At 38.3% G+C, this 17,954-nt stretch overlaps 1 pseudogene; it reads right to left on the bottom strand.

Moving 5' to 3' along the window:
- Nucleotides 1-10,333: 10,333 nt before the first annotated feature.
- On the bottom strand, nt 10,334-11,199 carry LOC130455956 (peroxisomal membrane protein PMP34-like; annotated as a pseudogene).
- Nucleotides 11,200-17,954: the final 6,755 nt, after the last annotated feature.

A 17,954-nucleotide genomic window follows, 5' to 3' on the forward strand; every position in this document is an offset into this window, starting at 1 on the left:
AATATTTTCTATTCATCAACTTACACATTTACAGTGAAAGGTTCTTGAGTATCACAACTGCTCAGCAGCATGTGGCATTTGCTAGCAGTGGCAGCTGAAGATATACTGAAATCATCAGTCACCTTGAACAATTTAAATTGGCCAGGAAAAAAGGAAATGAAACGATTTCATATAGTGCTTTAAAAGCTTTATTTCTCCTTCCCATTTCTGAAGCAAGCAGAGGCAGGATGGTGTTGTGGACAGTAAACTAGACCATGAGTCAGGATAGACATGGGTTGATAGCCTGAGGCGGCTGCTGCCTACTAGCTGAGTAACCACTTAACCTTTGCCCATATGAAAAATGCAGGTAATAATTCTAGTCATAGGACAGCTATGAGGATCAAATAAGACAATCTATGTAAAATGCCTTGCCACACAAGGTGTGGTGAGCTACCATTATTTTTATTTACACACAATTCTTAAAAGCACAAATTTTTGAGTTGTGATTGGAGAAACTAAGTACCATAAAAAGGAAATACTTACACCTTAGTAGATGGAAATCCATCAAATTCTCTCATTTTCCAATTTAGTTTGCTTTCTTTTACACCATTCCTTTAGTCTACTGAGTTCAATTGCCAGCTGGAGAACTGAAATGAACCTTTCTTGTAAGTCTTTTACCTTTTTACCTTGAAGATCTAATCTCTTCCCCTTCAACATCAATAGCTGACAGCCCAGTTGAGACCAGCCTGGCCACTCTAACAAAATGCAGCACCAAATCTAACCAGTATACCCCTAGTCCTGCCCTGTCCACACATTTATAGCCTCTCAGAAAGGCAAGAGAAAGAGGAAAGGCATAAAGAGAGGGCCAGGGTCCAAATAAGTGAAAAGATACCGGTGCCCTCTGTTAGGAGCAAATTCTATTATGGATAATATGTTAATGATCAATCATTTGTTGGACTTTCTTTGACTTTCAGTTTGTAACTTCCTTTCCTGTCCTTGCTAGTCATTCTGTCCTTTCCCTTCCTTCCTCATGACCAAATGGCACAGTGGGAAGAGAAATAGACAGAGTCAGAACTGGATTCTAGCCCCAGCTCTGCTACTTGAACAAGAGCTAGCTACTGAACCTACTTTTGCCACAGGCTCCTAATTTGTATAATGGAGATAATAAATATTTGCCATACCAACCTCAGATACTTGTCATGAGAACCAGAAGAGGTAATATATATTAAAGAATTTTGTGATCATAAAGTATGATATAAACATTAAAAATATGGTCCAGCACCTGTGGCAGTGCCGTATACATTAATAGAGGCTTTAGAAGTATTTACTGAATTGAATCAATTAAAGTTATAAGATGAGTTTTCTGTGGTCCAACTGAAGAAATTATCATCAACCTCATAACATTTTTTTAATTAAACACCTAACTAAATTTAGGATTGTGCAAATGCTATGTAAGGAGAATTGTCTAGACATAGCATCTACCATTGCAGTGAAGACTAAGCACACAGACATAGATGAAAATGTATAAAACCTAAAGGCAACTGGGGGTAAGAGAAAGCAGCATTAAAAAGATATACACAGGGATAGCAAGGTGGCTCAATGCATAGAGAGTCAAGCCCAGAGACATGAGGGGCTGATCTAGCCCCTAGGCAAGTGACTTAACCCCAATTGCCTAGCCCTTTAACATTCAGTATTGATTCTAAGACAGAAGGTAAGGATTTTTAAAAATATCTATATATGCATTAGATGAACTCCTGGATCTTTTATTTTTTTTTTACTTTTTCTCATCCTCCTCCTCCTCCTTTTTTCTTCTCCTTCTCCTTCTTCTCCTCCTTCTCCTTCTCCTTCTCCTTCTCCTTCTCCTCCTTCTCCTTCTCCTTCTCCTTCTCCTTCTCCTTCTCCTTCTCCTTCTCCTTCTCCTTCTCCTTCTCCTTCTCCTTCTCCTCCTCCTCCTCCTCCTCCTCCTCCTTCTCCTCCTCCTCCTCCTCCTCCTCCTCCTCCTCCTCCTCCTCCTCCTCCTTCTCCTCCTCCTCCTCCTCCTCCTCCTCCTCCTCCTCCTCCTCCTCCTCCTCCTCCTCCTCCTCCTCCTCCTCCTCCTCCTCCTCCTCCTCCTCCTTCTTCTTCTTCTTCTTCTTCTTCTTCTTCTTCTTCTTCTTCTTCTTCTTCTTCTTCTTCTTCTTCTTCTTCTTCTTCTTCTTCTTCTTCTTCTTCTTCTTCTTCTTCTTCTTCTTCTTCTTCTTCTTCTTCTTCTTCTTCTTCTTCTTCTTCTTCTTCTTCTTCTTCTTCTTCTTCTTTCTTCTTCTTCTTCTTCTTCTTCTTCTTCTTCTTCTTCTTCTTCTCTCTGTCTCTCCGTCTCTCTCTGTCCCCCTCCCTCCCTCCTATTGTTACCCTATTACCCTCTAGGAAAAAGCAGAATGAGTGCAGCCTCTCTTCTATTTGATTACTGTTCAGATACTTGAAGATAAATATCATGTCCTTCATAAGTTTGCTCTTCTCCAGGCTAAATACCTCTAATTCTTCTAATCAGTCTCAAATGGTGATTATTCCATTGTCCTCATCCTTCTGGTCACTTTCTGATAAATTGGTTCCAGCTTAATCACTTTACTAACTAAATACAATATTTTGGATGTGGCCTGATCAGAGCAAAATTTAACGGACTGTTAATTTTTATTGTTATGTGAACTAAGCCCCTATAAATGTTGCCTAACATTATGCTGGCTTTTTTTGGTCTCATATCACACTTAATTCATGTTGAATTTGTAATCTACAAAAATCACTAAATCTTTTCTCAAAAGTGTTGTCAAACGTTGCCACCCCACTTGTATAGCTCATTTTTAACCCAAATGGAAGACTATATTTATCTTGTCAACTTGTTAGATTTCACCTAATATTCTAGACTAGCAGGATCTTTTTGAATTCTGAATCTATCACCTACAACCCTTCTTACTCTTACATCCCTTTGTGCATCTATAAATTTGAGAGTCTTTGCAGAATAAATAGAGTGCTAGAACTGGGGTTAGGATGATCTGGATTCCAATGTCACCTCTGAAAATTCCTAGCTGTGTGAGTCATAGGCAAGTCATTAAAGTCATTCCTTAAATCAGTTTCATATGGTGAAGATGGTAGTCCTGCTTACATCATTTAACCTCTGAGCCTTGTTTTTGTCATCTGTAAAATGGGCAAAACAATGCTGACACCATAGGGTTATTGGGAGTCTTAAATGAGATTATATGTAGAAAAAAAGTGCTTTGCAAATTTTAACATTTAAAATATTAAACATCGGTTATCATTATTATTTATATTTGTATTTATACATATATATGGTGTTTATTATCAGGAAACATGAATATTCATTTGGGGATGGGGAGATGGGGCTTTCAGTCCTCAGAAAACATTGTTAACACATGATAGCTGTTTATAAAAACTAATAAGATTGTTGCCCTTTAAATACTGAGCCTTGCTTCTCCTTCCATGCATTTATTGTCATCTCTGCAACTCTCCTCTGCCAGTTTGAAATGAAGATGAGAATCCGTGGTTATTCAGATCCACACCACCAAAAAAGAAACCATTCCTTCTCAAGCAAGCCAGCATCTTTCAGTGGGTTCACGTTCCAGGCCCAGCGACAGTGGCCAGTGATGGACAGCAGCTTTCAAGGTGCCTGCAAGGTCTGTATTTTGCCCCCACTTGACAAATAATCATGCAGCATCACATACACAGAGACACATGAACACCTGCTGTTCTGTTTCAGTATTGCTGGGCCTGCTACCTTACCAACTTGGAAATTAAGCCTTGAAAAATGTTGTCAAGGTTGTTTCTATTTTGGGATAACAGTCTGTTCCTGTGGTGTTACAGGAAAATGGGCCAATGGAATGCTGAAAACAGCTGAGGGGATCGGGAGGGCTTGCTAAGAAGAAGGGAGGAAGCACATAGGCATTACAGCTGTCAGAGGAAATTCAAAACAAAGAGAAAAATGAGAAGATTTTCTACTTCCTTCTAAAATCTCCCTTATAATCATTTAGGTGAGAGTTGCATAACCAGGTCACAGAGGACTGAGAAGCCAGTAGTTGGAACATCCTGTAGCCAGAAGGTACAAAACATCAGCCTTGTGGCTTTGCAATGAATTGGCAAAAGATTTGGCTTTTATTTCTCTAGCACAGCACATTCTACATCGTGGCTGCTTAAACAATCGTTGTTCAGTTGGTCTTGGGGTCTCACATAACATCTTCAAACTATGGTTATTAGAATGACCATTTCCTTCCAAAAGACACCAGTTTGAAATATTTTCAAAAGCTCCTCGTTTTCATTACAGCACTATTGAAGCACTCTCTTCAATGGGAAGATTTGAGAGTTCAGTTAGTCACTGGGGCCATTAAAGAGTTTTGAGGAAGCAAGGATTCTTCTGTTATCTTGTGCAATGTTGGATTCACTCATGCTTAAAAAGACTCATGATTTCACTGGGATGCTCCCCTTCCCAATACGGAACAAATGCTACTCCCTCAGGAGATTGGTCTGTGAGCTTTTGTAATGATAAAAAAAATGATCACTTTATGATCTACTATCTGGAGATGAACCTTTTCATAGGTAGCTAGCCTAGCATTTAGATGAAAGGCATTTCATTGTTAGTCTCAGATCCATGCTTGAAGCCTTCCCAGCTTGGTAAAATCTGCCAAGGCTTCCAATCCCCTGGTAGTCTTTAAAAAAAAAAAGGACCATCTTTAATCTCAATGAGTCACTGAGTGAATTCTTTTATTTATATGGCTCTTTAAGATTTTATAAAATGCTTTATATACATTAGGTCGTTAGACTCTCCCAAGGAGGTGCCCTGGAATGAATTCTGGAATTGGAATCCAAAGACTTGGGTCATTGAATGAATTCTTTACTAGAGCTTGGTTGGACAAAAGACTGAATGAATGAAAAAAGCATTTGTTATTGTTATTGTTGTTGTGTTTGCTATGTGGAAAGCACTGTGCTAAATACTAGGATAAATCATTTAATTATTTTCTGTACCAGTTATAAAGAGAGAGAGGACCTGTGTTCAAATTTTGTCTTTGATTCTTACTGGTTCTGGGACTGTAGGCAGGTCTCTCAACCTCTCTAAGACTTTCCTACTAAGCCTAAATGGACTATGTATTAGATGGACTTAATATTAGTGGACAGAATTCTTTTCAATAATAAAATCAGTTTATCCCCATTCTGAAATATTTGTATTGGAGAATCACAGAAATTCAAAACTGGAAGAGACCTCAGGAATCAACTAGTTCATTTTTCCTGCCTGATGCCTGTGTTTCCTCCCAAAACATCCAGACAGTGGCTGACTACCTTCTTAAATTCCTCCAGTCATTTTTTTTCAGAATTATTGCTCTGATCTTCCCTTCTTCCCAAGCATGGCCTAAGGATTCCTGAGATTGATTTGTTTTACAATCATGTCTAACTTTGTGACCTCATTTGGGTTTGGATTTTTTTTTGGTGAAGATACTAGAATGGTTTGCCACTCCTTTCTCCAGTTCATTTTATGGATGAGAAAACTAAGACAAACAAGGGTCAAATGACTTGTCCAGGATCACACAGTTAATAATTGTCTGAGGAAGAATCCTCTAGAACTCTATTCATAGAGACACCTAGCTGTCCCAAGGATTGATAAAGTAGATTGTTTTAAATAGATGCAGAGAAATAGGGAAAGTATTATTGATCAAATTTGGAATTTAGATGCTAATTGATGTCTCAGTGATATTTCTAATGTGTATCTTTCTATAGAGCTATTAAAAAGTTATCATTGCCAATGTTGTCAACAGTGTCTTGAAGGTGACTGTGTGAACAGTCGAGGACTAAAAGATGATCATGGATAAATATACACAAACTAGAATTTGCCTTTCTCTTCTCCTAAAAGCAAAAACATAAACCAGAATTGGGGGCACAAAAGATCATCTATACCTTCATTTTATAGCTACAGAAATTGCAAGGTCACTTAATGACTAATTAGTGGTAGACATGGGACTAGAGTTCATATCTCCTGATGTCTCAAACAGTAGTTTTGCACTATACCATTCTATAGCTGATATATAATGGAAGGAAGCAAGGAGAATAGTTCTCTCAGATATATTCCATTCCAATCTGTGGGTTTTTTTCATTCTTGACTCTCAAGAGTAGGTTATATACTTCTAGCCTTTGGTTGGCATCTTCTTTTTCCATTTTTTTTCCTGCTAACCTCACTAGTATTTGTATGTCCTGAGTGCATTTTAATATCTCCTTCAAATCCCTTATCCTAAGCATGGACACTCCCTTTCTTGTTCTGTCAAGACAGTGGCTGTATTTTCCAAAGGGGGCTTTACTAACAATGAAAGGAAAAATGGAGATGAGCAGCAAGATGAGTATTAAGAAGTCCTTTCAACTTTAAAGGTCTGGCTTTGAGTTCTTTTTCTGCTATTTAATGATACTTTTAGAGTCACTGAATTTGTCCAATCCTCAGTTTGTTCATATACAAAATGGACTTTACAATGCCTAAAATACCTACATCATAAGATGGCTGTGAGGAAAGTACTCTATGATCCAGTAAAAACCTATATATATGAGAACTCTAATTGCATCAGTTCTTCAGGTATCTGTGATTGCTACACATAATGTTCCCTCCACAAGGGCAGATCATTCTTCTCTTCCATAGATCATCTTCATGAGTTGCTTAGGCAAAAAACAAAAAAGCAACCAATTATCACTTGATGACCAATACAACAGGAAAAAAGGAAAAGGAAGATGTCAACCAAAGACTAGAAGTATATAACTACACTTGAGAATCAAGAATGAAAAAAGCCATCAGTCAGATGACACAAAAAACAGTCTGTCATCAAGCCCAAATATGAAGTGGTTCCATTTGGCAGGACTTGCCAGAGCTTTGTGACCCAGGGTCACATCCTCAAAACCATGAGACATTAGAATTCCAATTTTGACAGATAATTATTATCAAAATAGATAAGTATTAATGATCATCATGATGATGATGTAAAATTTTATACAGATTTGATCAATTTTAGAATGCAGAAATTTTAGACACATAGCCAAGCCATTCTTGGGGTTACACCTATCTCTATCAATCAACAAGCATTCTTAAAGCATCAGCTATGTTCTAGGCACTGTATTAAGTGAAAACTTAAATAGTTGTTGTTCTCAGGGATAGAATGCTTACTTTCTATCAAATCCAAACTCAGTCTCACAATCTGATTTTAAACTCATCACTGCTCATTCTTCATCAGTATGCATAATATGGGCAGCACTAGCTGCCTGAGCTCTGCCCTGATAAGTGTTCAGGAGAAAGCATTCAATATGGCACCAAAGGCTCATGGTTACTTAGTGTCCACCAAAGAGCCAATCAATGGTAGCCCCAATAGCTACTTCTCTAGTTTTGCAGATACTCTGGGTGGATGGGGTATTCAGAGAGGATTGAAAGGCCCTAAAAAGGACTGAAAGCCCTGAAAGGGGCTGCTCATTCACCTTTGGTGTCCACCTTTCATCCAACTCTTACCTGTGGCTCCAAGAAGCTGTAGCATACACAGCAGCCGCACCCTTGTAAAATCATCTCAGCAGGCAGGCAAAACCAGGTTGAGAGTAGTTGACAGTCTTCAAACCCATTAATGGGTCAGGACAGGTGTTTACCCTAGAGGATGTGAGGACTTTCCCCAGAAAAAAGGGAAGGTGAGAACAATTTATTCCAAAAACAATGAAGGCAGCTGAAGCAAGTGATGTGGAAAACTAAGAGCTTGGTCAGAAATGGAGGTCATCAACTTCATGCTGGGCCATCACTGGTCATCTTGATTTTTTTCCTGCCACTGGACTTTGATGGCTCTGGAAGAGAAGGTGGGGCCTGCGACTTGTTTTAACTCTGCCTAATTTAAATCTAAATCATGCACAAGCCAAGACATCAACCCATGATGTCATTGATCCTCTTTCAAAATTAAGGATGAACAACTCATCCATCTTCAATCTCTGCTCTCAGATCTGACCCAAGATTTCAGCCTCCATCTACCTAGGCCCACACCCTGTCACATTAACTCCCAAAATACACCGCCAAAAGTCTGTACTTTCTTGCATAGAAGTCTTACACTCCTACTAAAAGATATACCCAATGAACATTCAAAGATATACACAATGAACATTCATTAGAGCCATTGTCTTTCCTGCCACACTCCAACATTCATGCCTAGTTCAGTTCATTACCATCTCAAAACCATGGGCTCTTTTATTATGCCCCTAAATACTTGCCCTATAAGGAGCTGTAAGTGGTCAAATCTGAACGGAGGCAAATTCAATTAAGAAGATGCATCCTGACAGCAGAGGGTTATCTTGGTGAGAGAGGGTGGCCAGTGTCCCAGAAAATCCAGGATTTCCACCCCTACCATGGAAAATAGCGCAGATGGGAGATGTAGAGTGTCATTCCCTGAATGAAAGGCATCATAGCTAAGGACCCAAAAGTGGTTGGACTTCAATCCTGATCTCCAGAGAACTCAGAGTGAAGTATGGAGATTAATGTTACCATATTGCAGAAGTATGCCACTCAGCCTCCCAGAAAGCCTCTAAATATTAACCTAGGGAAGAGCCTAGTTTGCCCTGTAACCTATGTCTCTCCTGCTTCACATCTGCAAGAATAGGCAAGACATATATCAACTGGGTCATATCGACAGAGTCATTTCAGTCATGTCTAACTCTTCATGAACCAATTTGGAGTTTTCTTGACAGATACTAGAGTGGTTTGCCTTGCCCTCCAACTCATTTTACAATGAGAAAACTGAGGCAAACAAGGTTAAGTGACTTGCCAAGGCTCACACAGTATGTTATCTACTGTTTCTGGGGGCCATCAGTCCAAGATGTCTTGACAGAGTCACCCGTGGTAGCTGGGGAGACCACAGAGTGGTCCTTGGCAAGATGTGACTGTCCACTCTATCCCCTTTGCATTACTTCTTTCATCAATGCCCCTTATCTATGAATTGACATGATTATCATTCCCCCTAGTCTCAAAAGAAATAATACAAGAGCAAAACACATGTACTCTTATTCCCCAAAACCATCACGAAAAGATCAGACCCTCAAACCCAATCCCAAAAGACTATCATGGGTTAACTTTTACTTAGGTACATAATTCCCAGCAAAACCACAGCTACAGGCCAAGCCCAAAACTTTCTCATGAAGCCAGCACACAAATCAATCATAGAGGCCCATACAATATGTACAGGTCCAGTACAGGTACACTAAGCTTCAATATGCCTCAGTGACTCAAATACACAAATCAGTAACTCATACTCCCTAGTAAGCCACCTGTGATGAAATCATTTGTCTTGTATTCTGTCTGTAATCACAATACAAAAATATAGAATGTTAATTAAGTGATTTGTTAAAAGTTAATGTATCACTTTTCCAGTTATCTCTCTTTGATTTTGTATACCTGCATGCCAATAAAATGGGTATAAAAATAAATCCCAGGCCTGGGAATGTTGGAGCAGCTGAGATGCAAAGCAATCCCATGGCCGTTATGATTAAGCTGTTCCATTTGTTATTTATTTTATTTTTATTTATTTTGACTGATCGTTCGCCACCTGTCGGGAACCCTGGAGTCATGAGTGAGACTGGACCCTGACCACGGCATACTGTATCCAAGAAGAATTCTATATTTATTAAATATAAATTTGAATATATTAATTTTTGTGTATATTTGGGATTACTATCCTCCTTAATTTCCCAGCTTAAAAAATAGCAACAATATTGTCTCTTTTGGATTAAATGATATCTTTACCAAGAAAGCTAGGAGGAAATTATATATCCAAAAGGTTAGATAGTAATTGGCAACAGTGAAGAATGAGGGTTAACTTAGCACTACAGCCTTTGAAACAGTAAAAGAAACTTCAAGAAGAATGGTCTAGGATTTACCTAACTCCCACATACATTCTCCACCCTTGCCTAGAACATCCCACGTTTTAGGGGCTCCGCACATTAGTGGGCTCACAGAATAGAGCTGAAAGGGACTTGAGAGTCCATCTAGGAGATAGGCAAGTGGCTCAGTGGATTGAGAGGCAGGCATAGAGACAGGAGGTCCTAGGTTCAAATATGGCCTCAAGTGGGTCCTAGCTATGTGATCCTGAAAAAAATCACTTCATCCCCATTGCCTAGCCCTTACCACTCTTCTGCCAGAAGTCAAGAATTTAAAAATAATAAAAATAAAAAGTCCATATAGTCCAATCTCATTTTATTGATGAGAAAACTGAAACCCAGAGGGAGCTAAGCAGGGCTTTCACCTCCTACTCCCTGGCTCTAGAGAAACCTCAACCTTGTCCTTCCTTCTGGCTGCTCACATTTCTGGGTTCCCTCTTAATACCTACACCCACTCTTCAGGCCACATAGCCATAAAAATGGAAGCTGTGAGTTTCTTATAAACTAGGAACATGAAGGCATTCATGAGCATGATCTGCAAGAACTTGATCTCCAAGTTTTTTTGTAAAATCCCATTACTCTAACACTTTCTAATGTTGTTTTCAGACTTCAGCCTATGACACCCAAACCTCAGAATGTACTGCACCGTTTGCATCAGATAGGTGACTCTGGTGGCGATAGCCTTGCCAATGGCCCCAGTAACAAACACATTCAGAGAAGAAAGCTGTGCCTGCTTCTTCAAGAGTTGTCCCTTGAGCATTCCTAGGACATGAAACGGATGGCCAAGATGAAGACCAGCAATGGGGCAGGAAGCGTACTAGTCCAAAGAGGAAGGGCTCCTTCACCGGGCATGATTTGAGGAAGGCTTTTAAGATGCCCTTATAGTTGGTGGATGCCATGTCTTCATTTCTGAACTTGGCCCCCTGGGCTATCTGGATGTTCACTATCCACAGCAGTAGGGTCAGCAGCACATTCATCACATCTGCAACAAATCCAATGACCAAAGCCTTTCTGGTAATAGAATGTTGAACTTTGATCCAGACATCTTTGAAGCTATTAAAAGTGTAGGAATAGACAAAATTTGAGCAGCAAAAGCTGAAGATGACAGGAAACCCCCTTGTTATGGTGCCAAGAGTCTTTATTCTTTAATGATCTCCATCAGTACTATGTATAAAGAATTTCCACTTCTTGTCAACCTGAAGTCAAAGACTAGCAATGTCCAAAGGAAAAAATGCTGTCATGGCAATCATGATTCCCATAGCACCCACCAACAGTGTGGACTAGGCTCCTATTGGACAGAACAGCAGCCATGGGCCTGGCTCCTGACTGACCCCAGGGAACACTTCAGCAAGATGAAATAGCTCTTAGGATCTAATACTCTCTCACAAGAGACCTTCCTCCTCAAATTTATTAAAAGGAATATTTCCTACCATCAAACTGAACATACATACACACACACACACACACACACACACACACACACACACACACACACACATATATATATATATATATATATATATAATGATATATATATTTGCCTTATTAAAAGCAAGTCTTCATCTGCACCAGGACCAGTCTAACTTTCACTGGCTTGTTTCATTATGTTTTAAGTGCATTCTTATTTTGAAAGTCAAAAACACAAACAAGTGGAAGGAGATATGGTCCTGCCTTAGATGAAAGGATCAAAAGATTAAAACATCTGCAATTAAAATAAGAGTAGTGGAGAAATTATTTATAAACATTAACAGACAGAATGGAGTCAGAGGGGAAGTGCATTCTCTTCTTAGACATCTTCTCTGCTCCTAATTCATAGAAATGTGAATCAATGCAATTTGTGCCCAACACAATTCAGGGGTGCATGCATTTTCTCCCTGTATTCACTACCAATTGTTGCCATGATGTCTAGATATCATTCCTGCAATTCCTAACTCATGGTGCTTTATACTAATTTGGGTACAAAATCATGTTTCAAAAATTAAATCTTTCCATAAGCTTGCTCCAATAATATATTCTTAAAACTAGAATAATTTACTCAAATACAAAATCTGGATTGGTTTGGACTCAATAGTATAAAAGCTTGGGACAATGGAAATGTGCATTTGAGTTCTATTCAGTTTTAATGAACTGATCAAATATGTTTTGACCCTTATAAAATAAGCTAATAAAAAAAAAAGCTCACTGAAATTGGAGGGCATGCAAATAATATTACAGAGGGTTCATTTTCAAAGATGAATTATAGTTTTATATTGTTTTTAAACAAATAAGGTTACTATGGTGTAGGGGAAGGAAAACAAATATTTCATTTGATAAGGCAAGGGAAGAGTTTTATGGTTTTATGTTGTCTTGGTGGTTCTCCATCTCTTTATCAAATTTATACTTGTTTCTTGAGGATACTTTGAAATTTTAGTTGAGATTCAGCTCTGAAATGAATTCGAGCACTATGCTACAAACCAAAGGTCATCTCTAACAGAAATGTATATGCAATCTTTATTCCACAGCTACTTGCCAGCATGAAGGGGCCCATTTGCTTTATGGGTACTATCACACATCTTTTGATTTGAGCCCCCCCCCGAAACCCTAAATAAGCCTCTTTACCATTGGCCGGCACCAACTCCCCATATTTAGACTTCTGGGGTGGTGTCAGAAGGAAGCTTTCAGAAAAGGAAAGAAAAACCAACACTCATATATTCTTTAACAGACAAAACATAGGAACCCAACGTCTCACAGTGCCTTAATATCATATAGCTAGAGTTTAAAGATTTCATTTACATCAATTATTCCTTTAGATCATGAGGTATTAACAGAACATCCATGAACTTTTTTCTTCAAAATTTTAATTATTATAGCTTAATACAATTGGTTTCCTTTGCAATCATATGTATTTTATTTTATGCATTTAAAGATATTCCAACTAGTAGTCCAAAGGCTTCACTAAGATTTCCCCAGTAACCCATTATGCACACTTGTGCTCACTTGAGCACACACCCACCCACATACACAAGTTAAGAATCCTGGTTCTAGCAGCTGGGTAGCTCAGTGGATTGAGAGCCAGACTCGGAGATATATGGTTTCAAATATGGTCTCAGACACTTCCTAGCTGTGTGACCCTGGGCAAGTCACTTGACCCCCATTGCCTAGCCCTTACCACTCTTCTGCCTTGGAACCAATACACAGTATTAATGACAAGACTGAAGGTAAGGGTTTAAAAAAAAAAAAGAAAGAATTCTGATTCTAGCTGAAAAATCCATTCACATCAAGGACAAACTATGCTGTTCTCTTCTGGCCTGCCTGCCTGGTCTAGCACTAGCCAATGTTTTTAACTGTTCCATCAGACCCAGAGCTCTAGCAATATGAAATCATCGTAATCAGGGACTCTTTTTCTTTGAGGTTTATTCTCCGGGTTTGCAACTCAGCCAACTCTGCATTCTGCTCATTTAGGAGTGAGGGCCACTGTATTTGCTCCTGGGATCATATTTCTTTCTTTAAAGTTGAATTTCTTCCTTGAGCTACAGGACAGCCATTTGAGTCCATTTGTAGAAAGAGTGCAAGAAACTCACCTCAAGCCTGGCATCTCCTCTGTTAATTGACTATATTTATTTGTCTGGGTATCACTCCCCCTTCTAATCCAAGGACTAGAAAGGTACCCCAGTTTATTCTCATTAGGTAATGAATAATATTAAATGATTAAGAGCCCTGAAGGATAGATATTGGGTACCAACGACTCTTAAAACATGATCATCCTGAGGTCCAGACAGAAGTTTTCTGTAATCCACATGGGAATTGGGAGGTCAGAACTCAGAATCCTTGCTCTAGATGAGCAGAGCCACAAGGAATTTGGAGAACCTAGTATTTCTGAAGGCGAATCATCAATGCTTGGATGCAAATTTCAACTAAACCACAGTCCTATTGATAAAGTGGTAAGACATTTTGCTCTCCAGAAAAGAATATTCACTTGATTCTCTTATCAATAAATCAATCAGCATGTAATTATTAAGGCCCTACTACATGCCAGTCACTATACTAGGCCCTGGGATATAGATACAATTTAAAAAAACAATCATTTCTTCTAAGGAACTCCCAACCAGAAACCCAACTGCATGATTACCCTAGGATACAGAATTCAGAAAGGGTATCCAGCCTTGCTAATTTACAGGCGATAAAACAAAGTCCAAGAGATGCCCAGCCTTGTCTTCCCTACCAGTTAGGAGGCAGTTTGATAAAATAGAAAGAATCTGACCCAGAGTTAAGAAGACCTAAGTTTTCATTCTTGCCTGAGTCACTTACTAGGTGATCCAATTTAAATTACTTAACTTCTCCAAGTTAAGTGCCTGGACATGGCCATCTTTCAATTCTGGCCATCTCTGATTAAGGTAGAGTATACAGATGGAACAAAAATCTGTACTGATAACATAATGATATTTTTATAGAGATCATTATTTTCTTATTCGCTATATCACAGCACTATTATCATTAATTTCTTCTTTCTCAAAGGTGGGGAAAAACGGCATTGGAATTTTATTTGGAAAAGAAGAATCATTTTTTTTGCTAACCCTTTCTTAGTCATTTGTTCATGAAGGACAAGAAAGTGACTGAAGTATTCACTGCATTTTAGAATATATGAAATAATCCCAATAAAATATATTCCAAAATTATAAATGGGGCCTTTTAAGAGTTTTCTTTGGGAACTAGGGCAAAAGGAAATCCACAATGAATAATCTCCTGGATGAGAGGTAGAAAGGAAAGCAGGGTAACATATAAATCTTAGCAGTTGGAAACAAAGGATGAGAGATTGGATGTATGATGATTGGTTGTTTTTCTTTCTTTTTTTTTTTTAGAATGGGGTGAAAATTATTGAGAGGAGGTATTGAGAGCTGAAAACTAGAGACCATGAAAAATATTGAATTATAAAGCATGGAAACCCTTGAATACTCTATACTAGAGGTATAGAAATTCATTTTAAAGGCTTCCTTTAGGTGGGAATATCCTTGACCCTTTGTTCTCTTTCAGCCTCCCAATCTAACACATTGCTAAATCTTGCCATTTCAGCCTCCACAACAACTTTCCTACCTGATTCTTCCTCTTTAATCACACAGTCACCACCTTAATTCAAACCTTCACCACCTCTCACCTAAATTATTACAGCAGACTCCTAAGTCCCTTCCACTTCAGTCCATCCTCCACACTGCTACTAAAGTGATTTTCCTTAAACAGATCTAACAGTGTCACTCTCTTACTCATACAACTCTAATGGCTCCCAATTGACAATAGAATTCAATATAAACTTCTCTGTTTAGCTATTAAAGCCTTACATGACAAGCCAGTATCACTAAATGTATTATCCCTCCCCTGCATCCTGTCACCCACTCAACCAACCTTGGCTTCTCTCTCTCTCTCTCTCTCTCTCTCTCTCTCTCTCTCTCTCTCTGTGTGTGTGTGTGTGTGTGTGTGTTTGTGTCTGTCTGTCTGTCTCTCTCTCTATCTCTGTCTCTCTCTCTCTGTCTGTCTCTCTCACAAATTCATGTATACACACAGACACATATGTAATATATTATTGCTTTGTTCATTAGACTATAAGCTCTGAGAGTTTTCAGTATATTTGTATCTCTTGTGCCTACTACAGTGCTCTGAGCATAGAGTATAATACAATTGATTGACTGATTGATTGATTAATTAATGGATGTATGGATGGGTGGATGGATGAATGGATGGGTGGATGAGGCCTGTGACAGAAAAATTATCTGTCAACTTTGGAGAGATATTTTACACTGGATGCTGAAGATAAATAATGGACAAAATCCTGGACCAAGAATCAGGGAAAATTAGTACTAGTTCTGCCTTGATCAGTAACTAAAGCCAAGATCTTGGAGCTAGAGGACCCAGATTCAAGTCACCTCTCTCCCTATGACCTTGGGTGAATCATGTAACCCCTCTAAACACTGATGTCTCCTTGTGTAAAATTAGAAGAGTTGGACTACATTTAGGATCCATTATTACAGAGCAAATCTCAGTCTCCTTTTACTTTAGTTCTCTCATCTGTGACTTAGGAAGAATTGAAACTCAGTTTCCTTTTCCTCAAAGAAATCTTGTGGGAATAAAATGTCAAAAATATATAAAGTGTTTTGAATGCTTTCTTAAGTATTCTAAGCCAAATAATACATTTAAAGTGTAAAATCAAATCACTAGCAATATGATATATAATCAATTGACTTCTATGTTTTATGTATATTATGGTTAAGGACATAAGTAATACCTACAGCTAGAGGAAAATTTATCTCATTTGTTAATTAACATCTTACTTGTACTCCCATTAATTCTAATCAGTTACTTGAACTTAGCTTTCCTGCCATTGTGAGAATCATTAATGGCTATCAGTAAATAATCATGTGTTAGAGTTTCTGAAAATATCTTTAACTTTCTGAGTCTTAAAAAGAACCAGGCTCGTTCAACTGATCTCCATAATGGCTCTTGTAATCAAGATATATTACTTAAATGCAGAAATTATTATCCTTCACAGCAATACTATATACCACATCCTAATTAATGAATGTGCTAATTGTTCTTCCCTTTTCCAAACATTATCTCCCATTTGGTCTTCAGTCAATGATATACCACATACCATTATCCTCAAATGGAAAATGTTGACATTGCTAAAGTGTTTTCCAGTTCTGCATCTAAGGTAATAGAGACAGAACACCACATTGGGGCCTCAGGGATCTTTAGAGCATTATGGGTACTGGGTGAGAAAGTAATAGAAGAGGTCTACAAAAGCTATAAAGTCTGTGAGTTCCACTAAAGGGATTTCACCAAGTTAAAAAAAAAAGGTCTAAGTAAAGAGTCAATTTTAAGATAGAAGTTAAAGTTATGCTGGGGAACAAATGAGGCAAATGGAAAACCTAAGACAAAGCAGAACTTAGCAAAACACAAAAATGAAAGATGAGATTCTTTATCACAAAGTCTAATTTAGTGTATATCTCTTTCTCAATACTCTATATTTTTAAATAACCTTGGGATGTCCTTTCTAACCTAACACTGCATAACTTCATTTACTTAGTAAGTGATGCTTCAGGTTAAAGATTGTCAACTTAAAATATTGAAACTCCAAAACAACCTAACTTTTGGAGATCACAGAAAAGAGAACTAAAAAGGACTTCCAATATCATTTAATTCAACCTTCTCCCTTGACAAATGAGGAAACTGAGGCCCAGAGCAGTCAAAGCACTTGTTCAAAGTCACACAAATGCTAGTAGTCAAACTCAAACTCCCTGACCTGAAATCCAGAATTATTTCATTTTGTTTCTGTAGTCTCTTCTACAAACTTCTGTGAGTCACTGAGTGTTGTGCTACAATTTAATTCAACTTAATTAATAACAAAGTCTTCTCTTTTCAATCTGTTTCAGTTTAACTCATCACACTTTTACTAAATATCCACTGCATAGAAAGTCTATGTATCCCTGGAAAAATCACACAGCCTCACGCTGTCCTCTGCAGCAGTCTAAGGTACAGAGAAGGCACTATCTTGAATTGACAGTTTCCTCATGGGGGGACCACCTATCTCAATTTGGAAGGCAGTGAGCTAGATGCTAAGGATTCAAAGACAGAAAAAGCAGGCTCTGCCATCATCGACGTCATTCTGTACCTTGGGCAAATAACTGTTTATAAGCTACTTTCAGGTTTTTCAGCATAGCAAACATTTTTCAAGTTCTTTAAGGGCTCCAAAAATTCCTTATCACCTGTGATCTTTAGAAAGTCAATGAAAATTCCCCAGAAAACATTCCTAAGGTTTTACCTTTTTGCCAATGACGGTGTTTTAATAGCTGCCATAATTTGGGCTTCCTTTGAAGTTATACATCTTATTGCTGTTTATTATGCTACCTCGGCATCTGTTATTTCTTTAGATAATTAGTTTAGGTTAAGTTATAGTGAATGACATGCATTCAGCCCACCATCTGGCTCCTTCGTATGGCTACATTTCGGTGCTAAGACAGTTTTCTTTATGTTGAGCCATCAGTACACCCTCAATTAGTAGGTAACCTGATGGAAGTTCCAATAAGGCTGCTCATTCA

The sequence above is a fragment of the Monodelphis domestica genome, chromosome 8 (assembly GCF_027887165.1).
Source record: "Monodelphis domestica isolate mMonDom1 chromosome 8, mMonDom1.pri, whole genome shotgun sequence".
NCBI lineage: Eukaryota > Metazoa > Chordata > Mammalia > Didelphimorphia > Didelphidae > Monodelphis > Monodelphis domestica.